This window comes from Cryptomeria japonica, chromosome 11, assembly GCF_030272615.1.
Source record: "Cryptomeria japonica chromosome 11, Sugi_1.0, whole genome shotgun sequence".
NCBI classification, from domain to species: domain Eukaryota; kingdom Viridiplantae; phylum Streptophyta; class Pinopsida; order Cupressales; family Cupressaceae; genus Cryptomeria; species Cryptomeria japonica.
This window is the reverse complement of record NC_081415.1, coordinates 567,837,046-567,864,485: the sequence shown is the minus strand read 5'-3', so window position 1 is coordinate 567,864,485 and position 27,440 is coordinate 567,837,046. Positions and strand designations below refer to the sequence as shown.

General features: G+C 36.6%; 1 pseudogene; it reads right to left on the bottom strand.

Annotated features, from left to right (window-relative positions):
• Positions 1-27,440, bottom strand: part of LOC131860337 (caffeic acid 3-O-methyltransferase-like) — a 63,563-nt pseudogene that overhangs the window by 9,850 nt on the left and 26,273 nt on the right.

Sequence of the window (27,440 nt, the reverse complement as noted above, 5' to 3'; positions counted from 1 at the left end):
GAGAGAGAGAGAGAGAGAGAGAGAGAGAGAGAGAGAGAGAGAGAGAGAGAGAGAGAGAGAGAGAGAGAGAGAGAGAGAGATGTAAGTATTTGATGGTAGAAACATTGATGATGAATGGAAGAAAGCAATTCAAATGTGACAAGGTTGATGTTCAAATGGGAGGAGACAAATTGGAGATTATTCACACTCTATGTTCAGTAAAAACAATTAAAGTTATGTTTATTGAGAAAAAATGTGAAAAAAAAAAATTTAAAAATGTGGTATGTATTTTCCATCTTTATAATTACATAAGCTACTTCTAAATTAAAAATAAATTTCTACAAAAAAAAATATTTTTCTTTCTTATATAAATTTTATAGATTCAACCAAATTATATAAATAATAAGATCCCTATTCTTAAAAAGACCAAATACACTTTAGCACAATTTATTTATAAGAAAATAATGATATTGCATGTTATCATACACACTAATTAAACTCAACCCCTTCCATGTTGATAATATCTTATAATTAATTGCAATATACAATATGCCAATTAGGCTCAACTATTTCGGTATTAATTACCATTTGGAAGCAAGAAGATAAATATTTAGGTATCCGGTGGGGCCATTTCATCTACTACCATTAGAAAAAAACCACACAACTCATGCCTAATAGCCAACATAAATAGTGGATAGCACAGTCACTTTTGATGGGGCATTTTCAAAATAATGAGATCATTTCTGGAACTCAATAACCCAGACTCCATTAACACAACAAATTGGCTTCACACCTCCTGCAAATCCTATTTCTTTTGCAAGGTCTTTGAACTCCTCCTTTGTACGCTCTTTTCCAACTGGGTTGAATGCCAACATGTAAAGATCTACATGAAATGTTTGCTTGGCATAGGAAGAGGTCTCTAGAGCAAGAACTACGGCCAATATCTACCTTCAGCTGATCTGGGTTTTCCAACAATATTGCATAATCATAGACATAATTTCCAGTCTTCTATTTGATTCTGAGCTTTTCTTAAGTTCTGGGTCAAATTTCAAAATCCATTCTGAAGAAGAAGAAAGCAAAAGAATGGAAAAGTGCCAAAAATCAAACTATAGATCATAAAATTTGATCTGAAACATAAAAAAATTACCACAATCAAATCTTAATATAAAGAATTAATATAAAGAAAATATGAACCAAAAATGTATGATTCATAGAAGATTTCCTACAAAATTGCATCTGAAGAGAATTATAAAGCAGAATCACTGGGATAGCTAAGTATACTTTTTTCCATAAATGAACAAGTTCAATAAACATAATAAAAATAAATAAATAGTTGGCAAAAATCTTAATGAGCTATTTAAACAAGTAGATTAACTATCTAGGGAATGAAAAGATGTCTCATACATTCATAAAAATAGCTCGGCTAGATGGTACGCTATCGAACATATCTCCCCCAACATGTGGAACCCCTGAAACAAAAAAATCATCACAAAAGGGATTTTACTACGGAAAAACACTCCAACCAAAATCCTAGCTTAAAAGATGTCATATCTCTTTTCACTATTAATCTAAGCAATCATTAGCTGCCTACAAGTATCCCTAGATCTCTGGAAACCATGGGTTTGGGGTCTGAATTCAGTAGTAAACTAATATTCTATTGGATAACACTCACCTGGAAACTGAGAAGCTGCCACAACATGAGGTTGATAAAAATTCACTCCGCTTATACGGGGTACTAGGAAACTATAAGATTAAGAGTAGATCCAACTCCACCTCGTACATCCACCAGCTCCTCCAAATCCTTAAAACCTTCATATGTCTCCAGAATCCTTCCCATCATAAGTGTAGAGTTCTCATCGATAGCCCTATTAAAAACCCTGTTGAATCTCTGGTCTTTGGCAGGATACTTAAATGCATTCACCCCATGTGCCTTGGTGAATGGCTGGCTCCCTTCAACAACAACATCCTTAAGATAATACCAAGTGTCTATGAACACCTTGTCCTGGTTCATCAAGATCAGTGGTGCCAAGGACAGGCCATCCTTGTTCTGCACATGGTATTTGCGAAGAGGAGTTAGACCATAGATCCTCTCAGGCTTTCTATTCTTGTGGTTACAGAACAACTGGGGAGGGAATGACTTGCTAGAACTCTAAGAATCTTATCTACAGTTGTAGATAATTGCTGCATCTGGGTTTTTTTTTTCTTGGTTGATAAAAGGCAAAGCTAGAATAATATATTGATTTTAAAGAGAATTTACATCAAGAAATGACATTTTTCTAAAATGGCTCAGTAGGGCCTAAACACTATGAAAATAAAGCTATGTCCATGAGTATGCACAGAAAGAGAAAATCACATCCAAAATCCTAAAATTCTCTAACTTAGAGTAGGAATTGAGTGTTGATTACAATTCATTTATCCTTTTCAAAAAATCCATTAAAGGTTTTTTAAAATTTATGTCTAATGCTATGTTAAATTTTCTTTGTAAGTTTAGAATTAACAGAGAAATAAAAAAGAGCCAACTATGTGCTCTGTAGCGGCCTCAAAAAAGAACAAACCACCTGAAAATCTATCTATTTAATCCTCTCCTTGAGGCATGGGCAGAGGCATAGGGGCACGACCTCTTCCGAGACCCATTCGTGGAGGACGACCCCTTCCTCAACTAGAAGCACGACTAGTTCCTCGGCCACCACCTCACCTACTCTGCTCTACTTGGGGACCCTCTGCTTCTATTTTGGGAGGCAATTCTATGGGCCCAAACCCCACCACATTAGCTACTCAAGCAAAGTCTAGGAATTCTTCTTCCCTGCCCGTGTCCTTCAGATTGTCCTCCAAAAACCTCAATTTAAAAATCCTGAGGGTCATGCCAGTAAAGGATTTACGCTTTTGTAAGTCCTTTCCCATCAGGTTTAGCTAAAAAGGATAGAATTTAATCAACTCTCTCAGGACATTGAAAAGGATTCTCTCACTCGGACACGGAGTGCCAGAATCATGTTGCACTTTGTTTAGGACTTCTTGAAATTCATGCAAGATGTCACCTAGCAAGAGTCATCTGGTGAGGTTCCAGACTTCCCGTTTATCAAGCTTGAGGTCCATCAAGGAGGCAAAAAACCAAGATGAAATGTTCATATTATCTCGGGGGTATTCATCTTTGCTGATATGCCCACTACCAAGAATAAGCTTAACAACCAGGATGACTGTTAGCTCAGAAACTAAGAGGAGCCTCTTCAATCTCAGGTCTGTGATTTGTCTGAAAGAGACTTGGTGGATTGAGGCAAAGAGAGAGATGGGGGTATCCGCTCTAAAGTATGAGATTGGTGTTGGGAAGACACTCATTATAAACCTGAACGACTCCTCCCTAGACATCGCTTAGAAACCTGTAGTAGCTTTAGCTTGTTTGAAGATGGTTGGAGAGAGAATCCAGTTGATAGTCTTGCAGAGGAAGCCAAATAAAAGCTAATAAACATCATCTTCAACATGCATTTAATAAAAAATGCCTTGCAATTAATTCGCCTGCAAAGGTGGCAAGGGATATCTGTCTAGCATCATGCCAAATCTTGAGGCTAAAAAATTGTGCTCTTTTCAATGGATAGCGCACGCCTCGTACTTGCAATAACAGCAGACTGCAGGCTATCTTTTCAGGATGAAAGTGGGAAAAATTGGTTTTAGAAAGGCCAAAATAAGATGACATCATAGTTGATGTGACAATTTCACTTTTGATAAGCTGGCGGAAAAGTTTGAATTTGAAAAGATAGCCGTTTAGACCAAGCTGGCAGAATTTTTTTATGTCTGACGTATGAAAACAAGAATCCACTACTGAGCATTATTGATATACTCTTTGTAGCTTTAACCATGATTAATGATGTCCTTCTCCCACCAATGTAAAGAAAGTCCTTCTACTGCAGTTTTTGAGAGAGTCTACTTCTGTGTTAGCCTCTTTGTAGACATGTTTAGCCTTATATTGCTCTAATTTGATCAAAATATCAGTTATGCTGTCCAAAATCACCTGTACCCACTAGTTTGGGGTTCTTCTCAATTTAATTGCATTGATTTCTATATCTAAATCTCCCTCTACTATGAGGTTTCATATCCCATGTTTGTGGCAATCAAGTAAGCCTAGGAGCAAAGCTTTGTATTCTGTTATGTTGTTAGTATCTGGTGGCAGTGGCATGGCCATCTTTCCAATTACTATTCCTATATGATCTCTAACCACATATCCTATACTTGAAGCACCTGGATTTACTTTGGAGGATCCATCAAATTTTAGCTTGAACCAACCCTGTTTACGGGGAGACCATATACCATCCTTTCTTGCACTAGGTTTTCTCCCAAAGGAAGGAGGAATCTTGATCCCTTGCCATTTTTTTCTTATACTATCACCCCAAGTAGAATTTTTTTTGCTAGAATCTATTGAGAAGGCTAGTTTTCAATTTACTGCCTCAACGATTGATGTTTCAGTTGAGGATAAAACTGATTCAAATATTCTTGCTTTGTCATAAAAAAGACTTCGATTCCTTTCTTTCCAGATTTCCCAAACAAGGCAAGAAGGAGAGATTTCCAAAATATGACTTAAAGTGCTTTCCTTGGAAGGAAGTGGCCAACATTGAAAAAGAGTGATTATATCATTAGGGAGGGTTGTTATAGACCCAAGTTTTGTACAAAACCATTGCCAATATTTTGAGGCAAATGGGTAGTTTAAAAGGAGATTGTCTACTATTTCTCCTTGAGCTTTGGACAAAATGCATCTCGAGGGCCCTTCATAGCCCATTTTAGTGAATCTTTCTGCTGTGAGGATCCTCTTTTTGAAAGCCAACCATGGAAAGATTCTTGCTTTTGGGATAATCTTGCTACTCTAAAATAGTTTTAGTGGAATATCTTGTTCCTCTTGATTCCCAAAGTTTGCTAGAATCCTATAGCCATCTTAGGCATTATATTGTCCTATTTTAGAACAAGCCCATATAAGAGAATCTTTCCCTCTTCTAGGATTAATATTTATTACTTTAATGAGCTCCGATAGCTGGTTGATTTCAACAGTAGGAATAGGCAATCCCTCCAATTTCTTCCAACTCCATCCTTGCATTCTACTAGCCCTGTCCAAAACCAAATAATTACTAACTCGAGATCCTGAATGTTGTTGAAGCCAATGCTTAGCTAGTGGAATATTGAGAGAGTTGTCAATGCTTGGATATCCTCTCCATGAGTCTTCCCAAAAAATGCTAGAGGATCCATTGTGGATATCCCAAGACAAAGAGTTTGCAATTAAATTTTTGCATGTGACAATGAAATTCTAGGTCCTAGATCCCTGTGGATGAGAATTATATCTTAGAAGATTTAGAGGATCCCCATCTATAAGGTATTTTGTTCCCATTAACCTTACCTATATTTCTTTGGGGTCTTTAATGAACTTACAAACTAGTTTAGCTCCCAAGGCTTTGTTCTGTAAGTGAAGATTTTTTATTCCTAGACCCCCCATGGACTTGGGTTTGATGATTTTATCCCATGCAATTAGAGAAATTTTATGTTTTTCTTCAGTGTTTTGCCAAAAGAAATTTCTCATATTTTCAATTATGAAGGAATTTGCACCAGTAGTGAGGGATAAAAACGATAAAAGGTAGATGGGTAGAGTAGAAATAACTACTTGGAGCATTACCATCCTACTAGCCCATGAGCACCATTTCCCTTTCCAAGAGTTAATATTCTGATCTAGCTTTAACTTCAGAGGATCCCAAAGTTTTGAGTTCCTCAATCCTCTATTAATTGGGATGCCCAAGTTAATATAGGGAAGAATTCCTCTTTTACTATTCTAAATTATTAGGATCTTAACCTCTAAGGGGGCAGGGGTGGAGAAGAATTTAATTTTTTATTTTTCTTTGTTCATAATTTGGCCTGAGGCCTTCCCAAAGGATTCCAAGAGCATTTTCAGCTAAATTGCTTCCTTGATCTTTTCTACACTCAACAAGAGGTTATCATATAAAAATTTTGATGCCAGTGAATGAAACATCTGATGAGGATGTTGTATGTCCTATGACATTCTCTCGTCGAATAGGTGTCAAAATTCTGACTTCCACCCAGGAAACATTCTCTTGTCAGATGAGGGGTCATGGCCGCCGTTGGAAGAGTCCCGGGTGTTGTCGTAATTCTGATGTCCACTCAGGAAACATTCGATGAGGATGTTGTATGACCGATGACATTCTCTCGCCAGACGAGCCATCATGGCTGCCATCAGAAGAGTCCTGGGTGCCATGGGAATTTTGACGACACTCAAAGAAACATACAATGATGATGTTGTATGTTTGATGGCATTCTCTCATTGGATAGGTGTCGAAAATCTAATGTGCACCCAGGAAACATCCGACAAGGATTTTGTATGGCCAATGGAATTCTCTTGCCGAATGAGTGGTCATGGTCACTGTCGGAAGAGTCCTGGGTGCCATCAGAATTCCAACGCCAGTCAAGGAAACATCTGATGATTATGTTGTATGTCGTATGGCATTCTCTTGTCGGACAGGTGTCAGAATTCCGACATCCACCCAAGAAACATTTGGCGAGGATGTTGTATGCCCGTCGACATTCTCTTATCGGATCAGCGGTCATGGCTACCATCGGAAGAGTTCCGAGTGTCGTCAGAATTCCAACGTCCACCCAGGAAACATCCAATGAGGATGTTGTATGCCCGATGACATTCTCTTGCCAGATGAGCGGTCATGGCCACCGTTGGAAGAGTCCTGGGTTCCCTCGGAATTCCGACTCTAGTCAACGAAACATCCAATGAGGATGTTGTGTGTCCTATGACACTCTCGATGTTATATTTTATGGATGGTTGGTAAATGTTCTGTGGTCTATATTTGTGCTTAAGTATTATATCTATTGTTCTGGTATGTATTCTAGTAATAAGGTTTTAATTCTTAAAGTTCTATAATCTATTGACAACTAATTCACCCCCCCTCTAAATTGTCCTCTGATTATCTGAGCTGTCTAACAACAGGTACATGCTAAATGTGGTCAAAAGTTTTTGTGGAACTTTTTTTAGAGTGGACATGGAAAAGGAGAACATGATGGCATGCACTTCACCAATATAAACTTGGAGGTAACAACATATGAAATTCAAGTGAGATAGTAGAATGGTGCAAAAATCATTTTGGTGCACATGACACAACATACAAAAAATGCTATTTTGGGGAAGTTATAGATTTTGATCGATCATAATTGCCAATCAATTAATGGCATTAGAAGTTTGCATCAAGTGATGACTATAGGACATAGCAAACCTCTTGTGATTTAGGTTAGATAAATATCATGTTTTTGTGTTGATTGCATTGAAAACAATGCAAATATTCAACAATGTCAGAACAGTAGAGATGAATTTGCTTCATAATGGAAGATGAAACAATTTGTCATAGTGCCTCCTTTTGAAGATAGTGACATTTTAGATATTCATGATCCTATAGATTTAGCTGATTATGAATGTGTTTCTGATTTAGTTGTGTAAGGTACACTTGCACTTTATTTAAATATACTTATGATTTTTCATGTACTTTGTTTAAATTTTAATTCAATATGAATTCTTTTTACACTCTACCATGCACTTTATAATTTAATGGTTTGTATTTTGCCATATATGGGTGATAATTTTGTTGTGCTTGCAGATCCTAACAATGTAGAAGGTGTTGACTATTACCTACTATGATGCACAAAACCAAAATGTAAATTGTTAGAATCAGTGGAAGATGTTAATGGGGAACAATATCCTACTGGATCCATCGTTGTTGAAGGTACTTATTATCAAAAAACGAAGATAGATAACAATGGTGTTACATTTACTGAATACATGCCCAACCAAAATGTTTTGCATTATAGTCATTTAGTTATAGCAATGTGATTACATTTTCAAACTTTACAAAAAAGAGTTTGTATCTCCCAAAAGTGGTGGCTTCCTATCGAAGATTATGAAAGGATATTAGAGATAGTAAAAAATAGAGAGGATCCATATTTTTTATTTTATTTTTTAATAGATTAATAGCTGCAGAGGGGTGGTACCCTTGTATTAATAAAATTTGAGAAATACGTACTTGGTTTAGAAAGAGTCATAGAGGGAAAGAACCAGGGAGAAAACCCCCTACCATTGCTCCAACATTTAACAAAAAGGCTAGCCAAGTTGGCAAAGATCCTAACAAGCTAGAAAAAAGAGACAACCGGAGGAGAACAAAATGTTGATTCAGACCAAAAGCCTACAATTATCTAAACAATGCAAGAAGATGGGATATGGAAAACCAAAGAGGATCATAGCACGGGTCAAAGAGGTCAATACATTTAGGATTCTTGATTGCTTGAGCCTGGGTCCTCGTCATCAGGAGCACAAGCATCGGCTACATCCAAAATTACCAGGCAATCATTCCCGCAAGCAGCATGAGCCAATGCTTTCGCTTTTTCTCAGGGGTGGTGGACATCATCTGGAATCCACTCTTTGCTACAGCCAAGACCCCAAGAGTTTCCTTCAACTATGTCACCATTGGCCATAATGCCAATGTCTTCTCTACCTGAAAGCCCCTCCTCTTGGACAAAGGTACTTCTCACGACTACCGTGAAGCCTGGCAGTATATTGGCAAGCTTGTAGAGGAACTCAATATTTTTGTTAATAACAGGCCATTACCCAAACTCATATAATAATTTTTGGGGAATGGTAATTTGAGATTGTCGTGGACATTGTCCAAAACTGCGTCAATTTCTCCAAGAAAGCGGTGCTCCAACAATATTTGGGTGAGAAGTTTTGCCTTTTGTTTTCTAATCCTTATATAAAGTAGCATAACTAGGAAGAAAGCCGGGGTGTCTGCATTGGCTCTGTATCTGTGGTATGCATTAAGGAATTCCTTCCCAAAAATTATTTTAACACAGTGCAGAATCAAAGGGTGGTTTGAGGAAAGAACTGATTGTAGGCGCTAATCAGAGATTTTCCCTAGGAATGCCATCTGACGGCAGGTTGCCTCCAGCAAAATCGGTGTTTCCATTGAAAAACAATAGAGCAAGAAAGAGAAAGAGTTTGATATGAGCTCACTTAAATTATTAGAACAAGTGAACTCATGTATTTTTTTGACCATGATACATGTCTATATATGCATATATATGTATACATACATGTATATATATGCATATATATGTATACATATAGGTATATATATACATATATATGTATGTACTATTTTTTTGGATCATCATACGTATGTACATTTGAGCTCTTTTTCGGATTGCTATACATATGTATAGACATGGACATTTGTGTTATTTTTTGCAACATAAATACAAATGTACATTTGAGTTTATTCGTTGCATCTGCATTGAAATCAAAATTTACACAATTTGAGTTAATTTGTTGCACGCTATCTTATATTGATTTGAATCACTTAGTTGAATTGAATTAATTAATCGATTTGAATTTATTTGAATAAATAATATGATTTGATTTGATTAAATTATTGGAGGTATTTGAATCAATTAATTGAATTGACTTAATTAATTCATTGGATTGATTTGAATCACTTAATTAATTGATTCATTCATTGGATTGGTTAATTAATTGGATTGATTAACTCATTGCATTAATTCATTGCACTGATTAATTGATTTGATTAATTGGTTTCAATTAGTTTGATTAATTATTTGAATTGGTTTAAATTGATTTCAATTAATTTGATTAATTCGTTGAATTAATTTGATTAATTGATTTGAATTAGTTTGATTAATTCATTGAATTGGTTTGATTAATTGATTTGAATTCGTTTGACTAATTCATTGAATTGGTTTGATTAATTGATTTGAATTAGTTTGATTAATTCATTGAATTGGTTTGAACTGATTCGATTAATTTCTTTGATTAATTTATTGAATTGAAGTAATTTGATTAATTTAGTGAATTCATTTGATTAATTTAGTGAATTCATTTGATTAATTCATTTAATTGAATTGATTTTATTTAATTAATTGACTTGAATTAATTTGATTAATTCATTGAATTGAATTGATTTGATTTGATTAATTGATTTGAATCACTTTTTTATTTGATTTGATTTGATTAATTTAATTATTAAATCAACAATTCAACTAACTAAATCAAATCAATAATTAACAATTCAACTAACTAATTAATTTAATAATTCATTGGTTTGAATTAATTTAATTAATTGATTTGAATTAATTTGACTAATTTAGTGAATTCACTTGACTAATTGATTTAAATTAATTTGATTAATTTATTGAATTGATTTGATTTGATTTGATTAATTGATTTTAATCACTTTTTTATTTGATTTGATTTGATTTGATTAATTGATTTAAATTAATTTGATTAATTCATTGAATTGAATTGATTTGATTAATTGATTTGAATCACTTTTTGATTTAAATTGATTTGATTAATTTAATAATTAAATAAACAATTCAACTAACTAAATCAAATCAACAATTCAATTAACTAAATCAAATCAACAATTAATAATTGCTATTAGATTCTTTAATCTTAAAGATGGGTCCTCCTAGGTCATTTCCAACATCTATGCTCCTAATGGGAGATCAGCTAGGAAATCTCTATGGTCTTCCATTTGCCTTGCTAGATCTCTCTTCCCTAATGAGAAATGGATCCTTCTGGGTGATTTCAATACCCCTCTTTCTAATCTGGAAAAATCTGGTGGTTTACCAATTTCTATTGATAGTAGACAAGACTTGGCTGACATGATCAACTCTTTGAGCCTTTTAGATCTTCATGTTATTGAGGCTAAATTCACTTGGTCTAATAGACGCAGTGGGGAAGAACTTATTCAGGTCAAGCTTGATAGGGGTCTTATTTCTTTAGATTAGCTATCTGGCCTCCTGCAAACTCAATGCCTTAGCCCATGTTGGATCAAATCACTTCCCCATCTACCTCTCAGTCTCTCCATTGTCTAGTAGAAAGGTGTATCCCTTTAGATTTTAGAAAATGTGGCTCATGGACCCGAAAATCCAATATAAAATTTTGGAGTGGTGGAATATTGATATCCAGGGAACGACTATGTTTTGTATAGCCAAGAAGCCCTCCAATGTTAAGTCTAATATCCAACGCTAGAATAAATCCACTTTTGGCAACATCTTCAAAGCTAAAGAGAAGCTCAAACTGGAACTTGCAGAGGATCAAGAACATATCCAATCTTACGTGTTCTATATTGATGTCTCGAATAAAGAAATTGATATTTTGACCAAGGGTATGTCCACCAAGTTGTGGTACCAAAAGGGGGTCTTAACATGCCACTTTTTTCTGAAATCAACAAAGTTTGAACTTCAACGACAAATTGAAGGTATTTAAACTCCAAATTTGAAGATGCAACAAGAACAAGAGTCAGAGTGCTTCAAGTCTACTTTCTAAACTACTATTTTTTTTTTTAAATGGTGGAGATTAACGGCTCCAAAAAGGGGGGCCACAAAAAGTGGTCCTATTTTTATGCAAAAAACATAACATAACGTCTGTTGTGGCCCCCCTAAAATGTTAATTTTTTTTTGAATTTTAAAAATCGCTTTAGTGAGAAATTAGCTAACACCTTGTAGTTTATGCCATTTTTTTCAGCTAATTTTTCAATGAGTATATGATTTTATAGTAATTTTTGAAGTGGACTCATCCTGAAAAACATAAATTTGAATGTGCTCCTCCCTTAAATCATTGATAACTAATCAAAAATCAAAACTTTTTTAAAAAAATTTTGTAGAATGGAGTCTAGTTTCTAAAAATGTAAGTTTCTTCAAAATCTGATGAACATGTAAAAAACTATACCCAAAATAGTGCATGTTGGTTTTTGACCAAAAACGAACACACTAACAAAAGAAATTATAGATAGATAAGAGAGAGATCGAGGTCTCTATGGTATTTTTTTTTAGTTTTATTGAAACACTTGCAAACCTAATGGAGAGCACGGCCAAAAATATGTGAAAATTTTCTAATCCTTTGTTAAAAACACATCTCAGGCCTGAAATGGCCGTCCAACCCTTTGGGTTGGATGCCCAAGTACAATCCAACCCAAAGGGTTAGTAGTTCCCAATACAGACCATTTGGCGAGCACCAAATATGGTGCTCGCCCTATTTGGCACTCACCAAAAGAAAAAAAATGACTTTTCCCATTTGATGCACGCCAAATGAGAAAAGTCAACTTTTTTCATTTGGCGGGCGCCAAATTTGGCATGCGCCAAATGTCTTGTATTATCCAATTTGAAGGTTTTGTGATGCAAATTTTTCAACTTGGGCACAAGTTATACCCATCATGAGAGGAGAATATATACATGAAATATAATATTTAAGTATAAGTCACTTTAAGTTATATTTCATGTATATATTGGTAGGATGTTTGAGAGTGGTTTCAACTCTATAGGAGTTATAATGTAGATTCTTGTTTTTAGAGGATCATATTGACTTTCATACTTAGTCAAATTTTAGTAATCAACTTTCTCCTATTAGCATTCTTTAGATCTGTATCTCACTATCTTTATCTTCCCTAAACTCTACACTTATCTCTCTCCCTCTCTTGTCTCTCTCACTTCTCTCTCCCCTCTCTAGGTATATCCCACCCTGTCTACCTTTCATCCCTTTCTTGTACCCTAATTTATATCCTTGAATCCCTTCCTTTCTCTTGTCTCTCACTTTCTTATTATTTCCCTCCCCTACCACTCATTTATCTTGTTTAGTACCGATCCCTTCTATCGTCTCTCTCCCCATATCTAGGGCTCTCCTTCCCTCCCTATTCACCTCACTACCTCTCCCTCCCTATATTATTACCCACCTCTCTCTTCCCCTCTAGGTTTTTTCACTTATCTAATTGTCCACCCTTTAGTTATCTCCCTCCCTCTCCACCTTTCTCTCCCTTTCCCTTGCCCCTATCTATTTATGAACACTCTCCCTCTCTTCTCTCTCTCCAAACCTAGATCCATCTCCTCATTCTCTAAGTCTCTCGCTCCCTCCATTTCTACCTCTCCATCCATCCCCTCTTACTAATCTCTTTGTTCTTATATCTCTTCTCTTCTCTCCTTTCCTTTCTTCCCCTCTCTATTTATATATCCTTCCCCCACTCTCATTATCTCTCTTCCTCTCTTATTCTCTCTCTTCTTTGTCTAGTTCATTAACTCTCCAACCCACCCTCTCTCCCCTCTCTAGGTTTCTCCCTCCCTTCCTCTCCACCTATCTACCTTTTCTTATAGGTCTCTTTATCCCCCTCTATCTATCTCACTCCTCTCCCGAAATCTAGGTCTCTTGCCTATCTATATGTCCCCTCTATAGTTCTATCACTCCCTCGCTATCTCTCTCCCCCTCCTCCTTAATATACAACCCACAACAACACCAAGTGGTGTCCTAAGGGGTCACAAGACACCATATGACCCCTAACAACACCTAAGCAGTCATATGGTGCCCTAAGGGCACACCATATGACACCTTATGACACAATACAACCTATAACGACACCATATGATGTCCTTAGGGGTCATATGGTATCCTAAATGGTCATAGGACATGATATGACCCCTTAGGATACAATATGACCCCTAATGATACCTAAGGGGTCATATGGTGTCCTAAGGGGTCACATGACACCATATGACCCCTTAGGACATAATATGACCCTTAACGACACCTAAGGGGTTATATGGTGTCCTAAGGGGTCATAGGACACCATATGACCTCTTAGTAGACCATACAACCCATAATAATACCATATGGTGTCCTAAGGTGTCATAGGACACCACATGACCCCTTAAGACACCATACGATCCATAACAACACAATATGGTGTCTTAAGGGGTCACAAAACACCATATGACCCCTAAGGACACCATATGACCCATATTGACACTATATGGTGTGCTAAGGGGTCATATGGTGTCCTAAGGGGTCATAGCATACCATATGATCCTTTAGAACACAATATGACCCCTAACAATACCTAAGGGATCATAAGGTGTCCTAAGGGCTCATAGGACACCATATGACCCCTTAGGACACAATATGAACTCTGCCAACACATAAGGGGTTGTAAGGTGTCCTAAGGGGTCATAGAACACTATATGACTCCTTAGGACACCATATAAGCCAGAACGACACTATATGGTGTCCTAAGGGATCATAGGAAACCATATGACCCCTTAGGACACAATAGAACCAATAAAGATATTATATGGTGTCCTAAGGGGTCATAGGATACCATATGACCCATTATTACACAATATGATCCCTAATGACACCTAAGGGGTCATATGGGGTCATCGGGAACCATATGACCCCTTAGGAAACAATGCAATGCATAACAACACCATATTGTGTCGTAAGAGGTCATATGGTGTCCTAAGGGGTCATACAGCACAATATAACTCCTTAGGACACAATATGGCCCCTAACAACCCCTTAGGGGGTTATATGACACCATATGACCCCTTAGCACATTATACAACCTATAATGACACCATAAGGTGTCCTAATGGGTCATATGGTGTCCTAATGGGTCATATAACACCATATGACCCCTTAGCAGAACATAAGATGCATAATGACACCATATGGTGTTCTAAGGTGTAATAGGAAACCATATGACCCTTTAGGACACCATATGGCCCATAACAACACCATATGAGGGCTCATATGGTGTCGTACATCATATGACCCATAACGACACCATATTGTATCCTAAGGGGTCATATGGTGCCTTTGTTAGGTCCTAGAGGCAACTGAGAGGGGGGGTGAATTAGTTGTCTAATAAATTCAAACCAAAAACAACTTTACCAACTTAATGCTTAATACCGGTAAACCAATCTTTTATGTTGGTAGACAGTTATATTAGTTAATTGAAATATCGGTAAAGATTAATGCATGAAACAAAAAGACAAAGTCATCCACAACACATAACACCAATATTTTTACGTGGAAACCCTGTAAGGGGAAAAACCATGGTGGGAAACCTTACCCACAATCAGATGATACTACTGCAGATAGTATGTGTATACAAATGGGGTCTGCACATGCAAAAAGGCCAAGTGCCTAGAGCTCACTTCTCAAACACAAAATAAGAGCCACACTGACTACAATTGGATGGTTAAATCCAATAATGATGTACTGCTCAAAATAGCATCTTCATATGCTTAATTCAGTACCGGTGTAGTTTTAATTGTCTTCACAAAAACCCTCCTTTAACCTTGAAATGATGTCTGTGTGTATAGCTCTGCTTATTCTCGCATATACCTTCACACAATCCTTTTTTCGCGTTGCACCTCTGATCTTACAAATAAGATCTTACATTTATATCATAACCTACGACTAATTTTAGTAGGTCAAATCTAAAGGATATTACAATAAAATCAATTTACAAATAAATTAATGCTCGATGCAATAAGCTATTCAACATGTCAGCTTAATGCATTTACAACAACAATAAATCAACTCCATAGCATGTCATGCTGATTTGGAAAAGATAAGCTTGTCGATGTATAAATTGGACCTATTTGCTAGTAACAACAAATATGCTAATATGAATATGCCAATAAACAAATCTTAAAGACAAAGTGTCCAAATGATGTCTTCGACATAACCAAGTGTTTTCCATGCCATTCCAAGTGCTAGTGATTATTATATCCTATCAATGTACCACATACCAATGACTATGCATGATTCATTTTCTTGCCATGAATGTTGTTGATTCTCCAAAGTGCGAGAGTTGATAAGTGTTAGTAGGTGTTGACATCAATGACAAAACCATACCAAAATACCAACAATCTCCCCCTTTGGCATTGATGGCAACACAAGATGGAAAAACCATCAAAGTGCTAAAACAGAAATGCCAAATACCAAAAGCCAACAAAAGCCAACAATCTCCCAAAAGAGATCATAACCAGAAATCAAAATACAGATACAAAGAGTAACAATCTCTCCCCCAATGAATAATCTCTTCCCAAAAGATAATGTGTTTTTCCATATCAATCTCTCCCCCTTTGACATCAAATGCCAAAGTAGAAATAAAAAACCATTTTTCAGATACAAAATACCAACCAATTCAGTATACCAACTACTCCCCCCTGAGAAGTAGCTTCCTCATCAAAGATAGAGTAAAATATTTCTCTGTTAATTCTGTTGGATGATGACAAACATCATCTTCCTAAGTCTCTATTGGTGAGGGTATGACCCCAAGCTGATCTTTGAGATATTCAAAAGTCTCCTTAGGCAAAGGTTTAATGAAAATACCTCCAATCTTCTCTTTAGTATTCACATAAACCATTTTAATTTCTTTTGCTTCAACATTTTCCCTTAGAAAATTCAATTTGATAGAAACATGTTTGTTTTTAGAATTTAATACTAGATTCTTAGATATATCAATTATTGCAGTGTTATCACAATAGAGAGTAATAGGTTCCTTGCACTTTACCTTTATATCCTTCAACATTTGTTTAAGTCATAATACTTGTGTATAGTTGGTTGTTGTTGCAACATATTCTGATTCAATTGTCGATAAAGATGTATAACTTTGTTTCTTACTCAACCAAGAAATTAATCTGCTTCCAAGAAAAAATGCTCCGCTAGTGGTGCTTTTTCTATCATCCACATCTCCTGCCCAATTTGCATCTGTGTATGCACATAATTCAAAGTTTTCATCTCTAGGATACCATAATCCAAGATTTGCAGTGCCTTGCAAGTATTAGAAAATCCTTTTTACTGCTGATTCATGATTTTCTCTAGGATTACTCTGAAATCTTGAAACAATACATACTGTATTCATGCTAAGAGGTCTTGTTTGTGTCAAATACAGTAAACCTCCTATCATAGATTTGTATCTAGTCAGATTAACAGGTGTAGATTCATCCCTTAGTGATAATTTGTCATTTGTAGTCATAGGTGTGCTTACCGGTTTAGAGTTCTCCATTCCAAATTTCTTTAATAACTCCCTCAAGTACTTGGATTGACTCAAGAATATACCTTTGTCAGTCTATGAAATCTGCAATCCTAAAAAGAATTTTATTTCTCCAATCATAGACATTTCAAATTCTTTTTGTATTTCAATAGAAAATTCTTTACATAATCCATCTTCTCCTCCAAAGATTATATCATCAACAAAAACTTCTATAACCAAGATGTCATCATTTGTCACTTTATAATATAAGTTGTTGTTAGCATTACCTTTAGAAAAACCAATCTTCAAAAGATACTTATCCAATATTGCATATTAAGCTCTTGGAGCTTGTTTCAATCCATACAAATCTTTCCTTAACCTGCAAACCATATCTTTGTTATCTGTCAAATAAAATCCATCACATTGTTCAATGTAAAATTCTTCTTCAAGATCTCCATTCAGAAATGCACATTTACTATCCATTTGATATACTTTGTAGTTCTTGTGTGCTGCAAAAGCTAAGAATAATCTAACTGCCTCAATTCTAGCTATCGGTACAAAGTTCTCATTATAATCAATTCCTTCTTTATGAGAATATCCCTTACACACTAGTCTTGCTTTATTTCTGATAACCTTATCATCTTCATTAAGTTTGTTTCTGAATACCCACTTTGTTCCAATCACATTTTTGTCTTTAGGTTGGAGAACTAATGTCCAAGTGTTATTCTTCTCAATTTGCTCTAATTCTTCTTCCATAGCTGTAATCTAGTGTTTATCTTCACATGCCTTATTAACTGATGATGGTTCAATTTGAGAAATAAGACATACCTATTCATTTGCAAATCTTCCTCTTGTCATAACTCCTTTATGCTTGTTTCCAATTATCCGATCTTTAGAATGATTCAGTCTTACATACCGAGGTGTCTTCATTTGCTATTATACCTCAGTTACTGTGGAATTTCCAGATGATACCGGTGTAACTGGATCTTCATTCTATACTAGTGGATTCAATGTAGGTTCATTTGTTAGAATCTTTGCTGCCAGTTCAGAGTCTATGTACCTTGAAGTTTCTCTAAATTTTTCATCAATCTTCACATTTGTACTCTCAACAATTTTCTGCAATCTTTTGTTAAAACATCTATATGCCTTGCTCTTAGATGAATAACCTAGAAATATTCCTTCATCACTTCTAGGATCAAATTTCCCAATATACTCATCCCTTCTAATATAGCATTTACTTCCAAATATTCTGAAATATTTTAGAGTAGGAGTAATACCAAACCATAGTTAATGAGGGGTCTTATCGATTTCACCTTTGATGTGAACTTTGTTGAATGTATATACCGCTGTACTTACTGTCTCTCTCCAATACACATGTGGTAGATTTTCTTCTGATAACATACTTCTTGCTACATCCAAGATAGTTATGTTTTTCCTTTCAAAAACTCCATTCTATTGTGGTGTCAAGGGTGCTGATAGCTGTCTTCTGATTCTATTCACTTCATAGAATGTATTAAATTCCTTAGATGTAAATTCTCCTCCTTGGTCTGATCTTAGACATTTGATTTTCTTACTGGTTTCATTCTCCACCATTTCTTTGAATAGTTTGAACTTTCCAAGTGCTTCTGATTTTTCTTTGAGAAAAGTAACCCATTCTAGAGTAGTCATCAATGATTAGCATGAAATATCTATCACCTTGCAAACTTTTAGTTCTAGCTGGACCACATAAATTAGTATGAATTAAGTCAAGAGAATTATTTGATTTTTCTGGAATACTTTTTAAATTAGCTCTAACTTGTTTTCCAAATTGACAATCCTTACATACTGTAATGTGAGGTGTGACAATTTTATGTAAATCCCTAACTGCCTTAGTAGTATTGATTTTTATCATGCAATCAAAATTTACATGACAGAGTCTCTTATGCCATAGCCAACTTTCATCAATATGTGCAATCAAGCATGTCTTTTCATAGTTATTCAAATGAAAGATATTACCTCTAGTTTGATTACCAGTTGTAATTTCCAAACTAGTTCTATTCATGATTTTGCATTTTCCATTTTTGAATTGTAACTGAAATCCTTTTTCAACTAATTGACCAACACTCAAAAGATTATGCTTTAAACCTTCAACATAGTAAACATTGTCAGTATTATGCTTACCATCTAGAGATATTGTACCTTTACCTTCTATCAAACAAGCTTTATCATCTCCAAATCTCACTAAGCCTCCATTATATTCTTGAAAGTTCAAGAATTTATTTTTATCTCCAATCATATGATGTGAGCATCCCGAATCAATGATCCATTCATCCTTTACTTCAACTTTAGCTGCCAGGGCCTGCTCTACCGATTGAATAATAGGTGTCGGTTGATCTTCTGTTATAGCAACAAAAACCCATCCATTGTCTATCAGATCCTCATCAGAATCATCAGTCACTCCTTCATCAGTAAGATAACAAGATTTGTCTTTATTCTTCTTAAATCTGTATCTCTGATATTCAGGGTTAGGCTTGTATGTTCTTCTAGCTTCTTCTCTTAGTCTAGCATGTCTATCAGGGCATCTAGAAGCCATGTGACCAATCTTATTATAGTTAAAGCATTTAAAGGGTGCTTTACATTCATACTTACTTCCTACTAGACCTTTAGGAATTTTTCTTGCATATAGTGCTTCAAGTTCTTCAAGCTCTTCATTTTCTCTCCTACTTTCCTCAAGTTCTCTTGCATAAAAGGCTTTCCAATCAGACTTGTCAAATGATGGTGCAGATGATGGTGATGCCTTAAAAGCTAAATCTATATTTATAGTAGCAATAGGACCAAATCCCTCAATTTCAAAAGTTGAAAGTTTTCCAATCAATGTATCACTAGTTACTGTTGTATTAGGCATTGTTCTTAACCCATTTATAGCAATAACCTTTATTTTATATGCCAGTGGAAATACTCTTAAAAATTTTGAAACAATTTCATCTTCACTTAAGCTTCCTCCACAACATTTAATACCCAGAACAATTTCATTAACTCTTTCCATAAAAGCAAAAATCCTTTCATCTTCTTCCATTTTCAGATTTTCATACCTGACCCGGAGGCTTTCAATTTTTGCAATTTTGAATGTGGAATGTTCTTCATTTAATGTTTCCAAATGACCCCAAATAGCTTTAGCAGTTGATCTATTTGATAATCCCATGATTTTTTGATCTGTTAATGTGCTCAAAAGTGCTTCTCTTGCTTTGCAATCATTTTCTTCATCTTTTCCTAAGGTAGGTGGATTAGGCTGACCGGGAGTAGGAGCAGTATAGCCATTATTTGTAACTTCCTAGATGTCCTTTCCAATGCAATTTGATTGTCTCCATTCTAATCTTCCATATGCCATAGTTGGTTCCATCAAGTTTAGGACTGTCCTTCCTGAAATAGTTAGTAGACATTGGATCTCCTCAAGATGTTAAACTTCTGCAAAAAAGAGGACAAGGCTCTGATACCAATTGTTAGGTCCCAGAGGCAACTGAGATGGGGGGTGAATCAGTTGTCTAATATATTCAAACTAAAAACAAATTTACCAATTTAATGCTTAATACCGGTAAACCAATCTTTTATGCCAATAGACAATTATATTAGTTAATTGCAATACCGGTAAAAATTAATGCATGAAACAAAAAGACAAAGTCATCCACAACACATAACACCAATATTTGTATGTGGAAAACCTGTAAGGGGAAAAACCAAGGTGGGAAAACTTACCCACAATTAGATGATACTACTGTAGATAGTATGTGTATACAAATGGGTTCTGCACATGCAGAAAGGCCAAGTTCCTAGAGCTCACTGCTCAAACACAAAATAGGAGTCACACTGACAACAATTGGATGGTTAAATCCAATAATGATTTCCTTCTCAAAATAGTATCTTCATATGCTACGTTCAGTACCGGTGTAGTTCGGATTGTCTTCACAAAAACCCTCCTTTAACCTTCAAATAATGTCTACGTGTATAGCTCTGATTATTCTTGCATATACCTTCACACAATCCTTTTTTGCATTGCACCTCCGATCTTACAAATAGGATCTTACATTTATATCATAGCCTAGGACCAATTTTAGTAGGTCGACTGTAAAGGATATTATAATAAAATCAATTTACAAATAAATTATTGCCCGATGCAATAACCAATTCAACATGTTGGCTTAATGCATTTACAACAATAATAAATCATTTCCATAGTGTGCCATGCTGATCTGGAAAAGATAAGTCTGTCGGTGTATAACCTGGACCTATTTCCCGGTAACAACAAATATGCTAATATGAATATGCTGATAAACAAATCTTAAAGACAAAGTGTCCAAATGATGTCTTCGACATAACCAAGTGTTTTCCATGCCATTCCAAGTGTTGGCGATCATTATATCATGCTAGTGTACTAGATACTGGTGACTGTGCATGAGTCATTTGCTTGCCATGAATGTTGTTGATTCTCCAAAGTGCCAGAGTTGATAAGTGTTAGTAGGTGTTGACATCAATGACAAAACCATACCAAAATACCAAAAATCTCCCCCTTTGGCATTGATGGCAACACAAGATGGAAAAGCCATCAAAGTGCCAAAACAGAAATGCCAAATACCAAAAGCCAACAAAAGCCAAGAATCTCTCAAAAGAGATCATAACCAGAAATCAAAATACAGATACAGAGAGTAACAATCTCTCCCCCAATGAATAATCTTCCCCAAAAGATAATTTATTTTTCCATATCAATCTCTCCCCCTTTGACATGAAATGCCAAAGTCGAAATAAAAAACCATTTTTTTAGATATAAAATACCAACCAATTTAGTATACCAACTACTCCCCCTGAGAAGTAGCTTCCTCATCAAAGCCGGAGTAAAAAAATTCTCTATTAATTCTGTCAGATGATGAAAAACATCAACTTTCTAAGTCTCTACCGGTGGGGGTATGACCCCAAGCTGATCTCTGAGATATTCAAAAGTCTCCTTAGGTAGAGGTTTAGTGAAAATATCTACAATATGCTATTTAGTATTCACATAAACCATTTTATTTTCTTTTGCTTCAACATTTTCCCTTAGAAAATTTAGTTTGATAGAAACGTGTTTAGTTTTAGAATGTAATACCAGATTCTTAGATATATCAATTGTAGCAGTATTATAACAATAGATAGTAATAGGTTCCTTGCACTTTACCTTTATGTCCTTCAACATTTGCTTAAGCCATAATACTTGTGTACAGTTGGTTGCTGCTGCAACATATTCTGATTCAGTTGTTGATAAAGATGTACAACTTTATTTCTTACTCAACCAAGAAATTAATCTGCTTCCATGAAAAAATGCTCCATCGGTGGTGCTTTTTCTATCATCCACATCTCCTGCCCAATTTGTATCTGTGTATGCACATAATTCAAAGTTTTCATCTCTAGGATACCATAATCCAAGATTTGTAGTGCCTTGCAAGTACTAGAAAATCCTTTTTACTGCTGATTCATGATTTTCTCTAGGATTACTCTAAAATCTTGAAACAATACATACTACATTCATAATATCAGGTCTTGTTTGTAACAAATACAGTAAACCTCCTATCATAGATTTGTATCTAGTCAGATTAATAGGTGTAGATTCATCTCTTAGTGATAATTTGTCATTTGTAGTCATAGGTGTGCTTACCGGTTTAGAGTGTTGCATCCAAAATTTCTTTAATAACTCCTTCAAGTACTTGGATTGACTCAAGAATATACCTTTATCAGTCTGTGAAATCTACAATCCTAAAAAGAATTTTATTTCTCCAATCATAGACATTTCAAATTCTTGCTACATTTCAATAGAAAATTCTTTACATAATCAATCTTCTCCTCCAAAGATTATATCATCAACAAAAACTTCTATAACCAAGATGTCATCATTTGTCACTTTATAATATGGTGCCCTAAGGGGTCATTAGATACCATATGACCCCTCAGGACACCATATGACTCATAATGACACCATATTGTTTCCTAAGGGGTCATATGGTGTCCTAAAGGGTCATAGGACACAATAATACCTCTAACGACCCCTTAGGGGGTCATAGAACACCATATGACCCCTTAGCACACCATACGACCCATAAAGGACACCATATGGTATCCTTAATCTGAAACCATATGACTCCTTAGGACACCATATGACCCATAAAGACACCATATGGTGTCCTATGGGATCATATGGTGTCCTAAGGGGTCATAAGACACCCTATGACCCCTTAGGACACAATATGATCCCTAACAACACCTAATAGGTCATATGGTGTCCTAGGGGTTCATAGGACACCATATAACCCCTTAGGACACAATATGACCCATTATGACACCTAAGGGGTCATATGGTGTCCTAAGTGGTCATAAGACACCTAATGACTGCTTAGGACACCATACTACCCATAATGACACCATATGGCGTCCTAAGGGGTGATATGACACCATATGACCCCTTAAGAATAGAGAGAGATGGTGACCTTGAGAATGGAGAGAGACAATAAGAGAGTAAAGAATATATATGAGAGAGTCATATGGTGTTTTATGACCCTTTAGAACACCATATGACCCCTAACAACACCATTTGGTGTCCAAAGGGGTCATATGGTTTCCTAAGGGGTCATATGATGTTCTAAGGGGTCATATGGTATTCTATGACCCCTTAGGACACCACATGACCCCACATGACACCATATGACCCCTAATGACACTATATGGTGTACTAAGGGGTCATATGGTGTTGTTAGAGGTTATATGGTGTCCCATGGGGTCATATGGTGTTCTATAACCTCTTAGGACACCATATGACCCCTAACAACATAAAATGGTGTCCTAAGGGGTTAGATGGTGTCCTATAGGGTCATATCATGTTCTATGACCTCTTAAGATACCATATGACCCCTAACATCACCATATGGTGTCCTACGGGGTTATATGGTTTCCTAAAGGGTCATATGGTGTTCTATGACCCCTAAGGACACCATATGACCCCATACAACACCATATAATCCCTAACAACAACATATGGTGTCCTAAGGGGTCATATGATGTTCTATGACACTTTAGGACACCATATGAACCCTAATAACAACATATTGTGTCCTAAGGGGTCATATGGTGTTCTATGACCCCTTGGGACACTATATGAGCCCTCGAGACACCATATGACCCCTAAAAACATCATATGGTGTCCTAAGGGGTCATATGGTGTTCTATGTCTCCTTAGGACACCATATGACCCCATATGAAACTATATGACTCCTCACGACACCATATGGTGTCCTAAGGGGTCATAGAACACCATATGATCCCTAACAACATCAGATGACCCCTTAGGACACCATATGGTGTTGTTAGGGGTCATATGGTGTCTTAAGGGGTCATATGACACCATATGACCCCTAACAACACCATGTGACCCCTTAGAACACCATATGACCCCTAATGATACCATATGGTGTCATTAGGGGTAATATGGTGTCATAAGGGATCATATGGTGTCCTAATGGGTAATAGAATATCATATGACAACTTAGAACACCATATGATTCATAAAGACACCATATGGCCTCTTAGGACACCATATGACCTCTAACAACATCATATTGTGTCTTGAGGGGTCATATGGTGTCACAAGTGGTCATGTCATGTACTAGGATGTTAAAATGGGTTATATAGTGTCCTAGGGTGTGATAGAACACCGTATCACCTCGTTGGACACAATATGACCCTTTAGGACACCATACGGTGTTGTTAGGGGTCATATGGTTTCCTAAGGGGTCATATGGTGTCATTAGGGGTTATATGGTGTCCTAAGTGGTCATATATTATTATATGACCCATTAGATATCTATAAGACCTCCTGGTATACCATATGACCCCTAACAACACCATATGGTGTCATTAGAGGTCATATTGTGTCTTAAGGGGTCATATGGTGTCATAAGGGGTCATATGATGTTCTATGACCCCTTAGGAAACCATATATCCCATAAGACCACCATATGGTGTTCTAAGAGTTCAAATAGTGTTGTTAGGGGTCATATGGTGTCGTTAGGGGTCATATTGTGTCCTAAGGGGTCATATGGTGTCCCTAGGGGTCACATGATGTCCTTAGGTTTCATATGGTGTTTGATGACCCCTAAAAACACCACATGGTGTCCTAAGGGATTATATGGTGTTATATGTCCCATTAGGATACCATATGACCCCATACGAAACCATATGACCCCCCACGACACCATATGGTGTCCTAAGGGGTCATATGGTATCCTAAGGGCTCATAGAGCACCATATGACCCCTAATGACATCATATGACCCCTTAGGACACCATATAGTGTTTTTAGGGGTCATATAACACCATATGACCCCTAATGACACCATATGGTGTCGTTAGGGGTCATATGCTATCATAAGGGATCATATGGTGTCCTAATGGCTAATAGAATATCATATAACCCCTTAGGACACCATATGATTCCTAACAACACCATATGACCCCTTAAGACACCATATGACCCCTAACAACACCATATTGTGTTTTGAGGGGTCATATGGTGTGACAAGTGGTAATATCATGAACTTGGATGTTAAATGGGTTATATAGTGTTTGACAGTGTGATAGAACACCATATGACCCTTTAGGACACCATATGGTGTCGTTAGGGGTCCTATGGTGTCCTAAGGGGTCATATGTTGTCATTAGGGGTCATATCATGTCCTAAGCGGTCATATGGTATTCTAGGACCCATTAGGATGCCATATGACCCCTTAGGACACCATATGACCCCTAACGACACCATATGGTGTCGTTAGGGGTCATATGGTGTCTTAAGGGGTCATATGGTGTCATAAGGGGTCATATGGTGTTCTATGATACCTTAGGACACCATATGTCCCCTAATACCACTATATAGTGTCCTATGGGGTCATATGGTGTCTTTAGGGGTCATATGGTGTCATTAGGGGTCATATTGTGTACTAAGGGGTCATATGGTTTCCTTGTAAGGAAGTTAAGTAGCGGAAACAACTTCCTACACTAACCTTGAGAGGAGGGTAATGCAAAACTTTTTCAGATCGTTACAACAGTTATAGAAAATAGAAATAGATATAATAGCAATCATACCACAACACAATGATTTACGTGGGGAAAACCCTTTCGGGAGAAAAACCCCACTCTCCAAAAGCAGCTCAATATTTTATTCAGAAATCAAAAACAGATTACAACATACTTGCAGAGCAAGCTCTTCGTAGGAGTACCACTAATCAGAGATTCAGAGGCAACTCAATAGCCATAAGACTCTTACACACAACATCTATCTCACACACCTCATAAATAGGAGATACAATACAGGAAACCGTCAAACGGTATTACAAACCATGGGCTAAAACCACCCAATAAGGTGTAGTCGACCTTATCTCCCTTCTAGATGCCCTATGACATGTTAAAGCACACATCAACACGTGTTGCTCCCTTTTACAGCTCATTTATGTATCCGATACAAATTATTTTTCCTATTTCAGGAGTACAAACTTCCGGAGGCCATAACTTGAGAACCGGGTGTCCGATTGACGAACCGTTTGAAGCGCCGGAAAGCTCGCGAAGTGCTCTATCACCTCATAACCCGCTTTGCCAGTTACAGAAACTTTTCAGGGCATTTTGGAGCCTCTAAAGGCCCCAAAATTAAGTTTAAACATTTTATTGCACCCCTCCAAGACGAAAACTTTAATATCTTCAAAACTAGCTATGACCTTGCGACGAAACTTTACCGGAATGCTTATCTAGCCAACCAGAAGCTTCAGGGAGAGTTTCGCACTATTTCGTGCTCAAATGAAAACTTACTATAAATAGTAACCTCACATAAATGCAAGGTTGAGACACCATTTTTCCCAACAAATCTCCCACTTGTCGAACACCTTGCATGAGTGAAAGGGAATGTCAACACAATGAATCAATTGCTAGGGGCCATAAGGCCCATAGACTCTGAACACCATCTGAACTTCTCTGTGCTCACAGCCTTAGTTAAAGCATCTGCAACATTCATCAAAGTGTCCACCTTAACCAGCTTCACCCTACCATCTTCGACCATATCTCTAACAAAATGATACTGAACATCAATATGTTTGGTCCGAGCATGAAATGTCGGGTTCTTAGCTAGGCTAATTGCACTTTGACTGTCACAGTAAACTGTCACTGTACCTTGTTTTATTCCAATATCCGAAGACAGTCTCTTAAGCCAAATGGCCTCTTTACAAGCATGAGTAGCTGCCATATACTCTGCTTCAGTAGTGGATAAAGCAACCACAGCCTGTCGCTTACTCATCCAACTAATTGCACCACCAAACAAAGTAAACACATAAGCACTGGTGGATCTTCTGCTATCAATATCACCTGCCCAATCTGAATCCACATAACCATGGATATCAAGGGAAGTCATGTCTCCAACTGAATTACCATGATAACACAAAGAATACTCTGAAGTACCCTTCAAATATCTGAAGACTCTTTTGACTGCATCCCAATGAACTCTACCAGGATTAGACATATATCTAGAAAGTACTCCCACTGCTTGGGCAATGTCTGG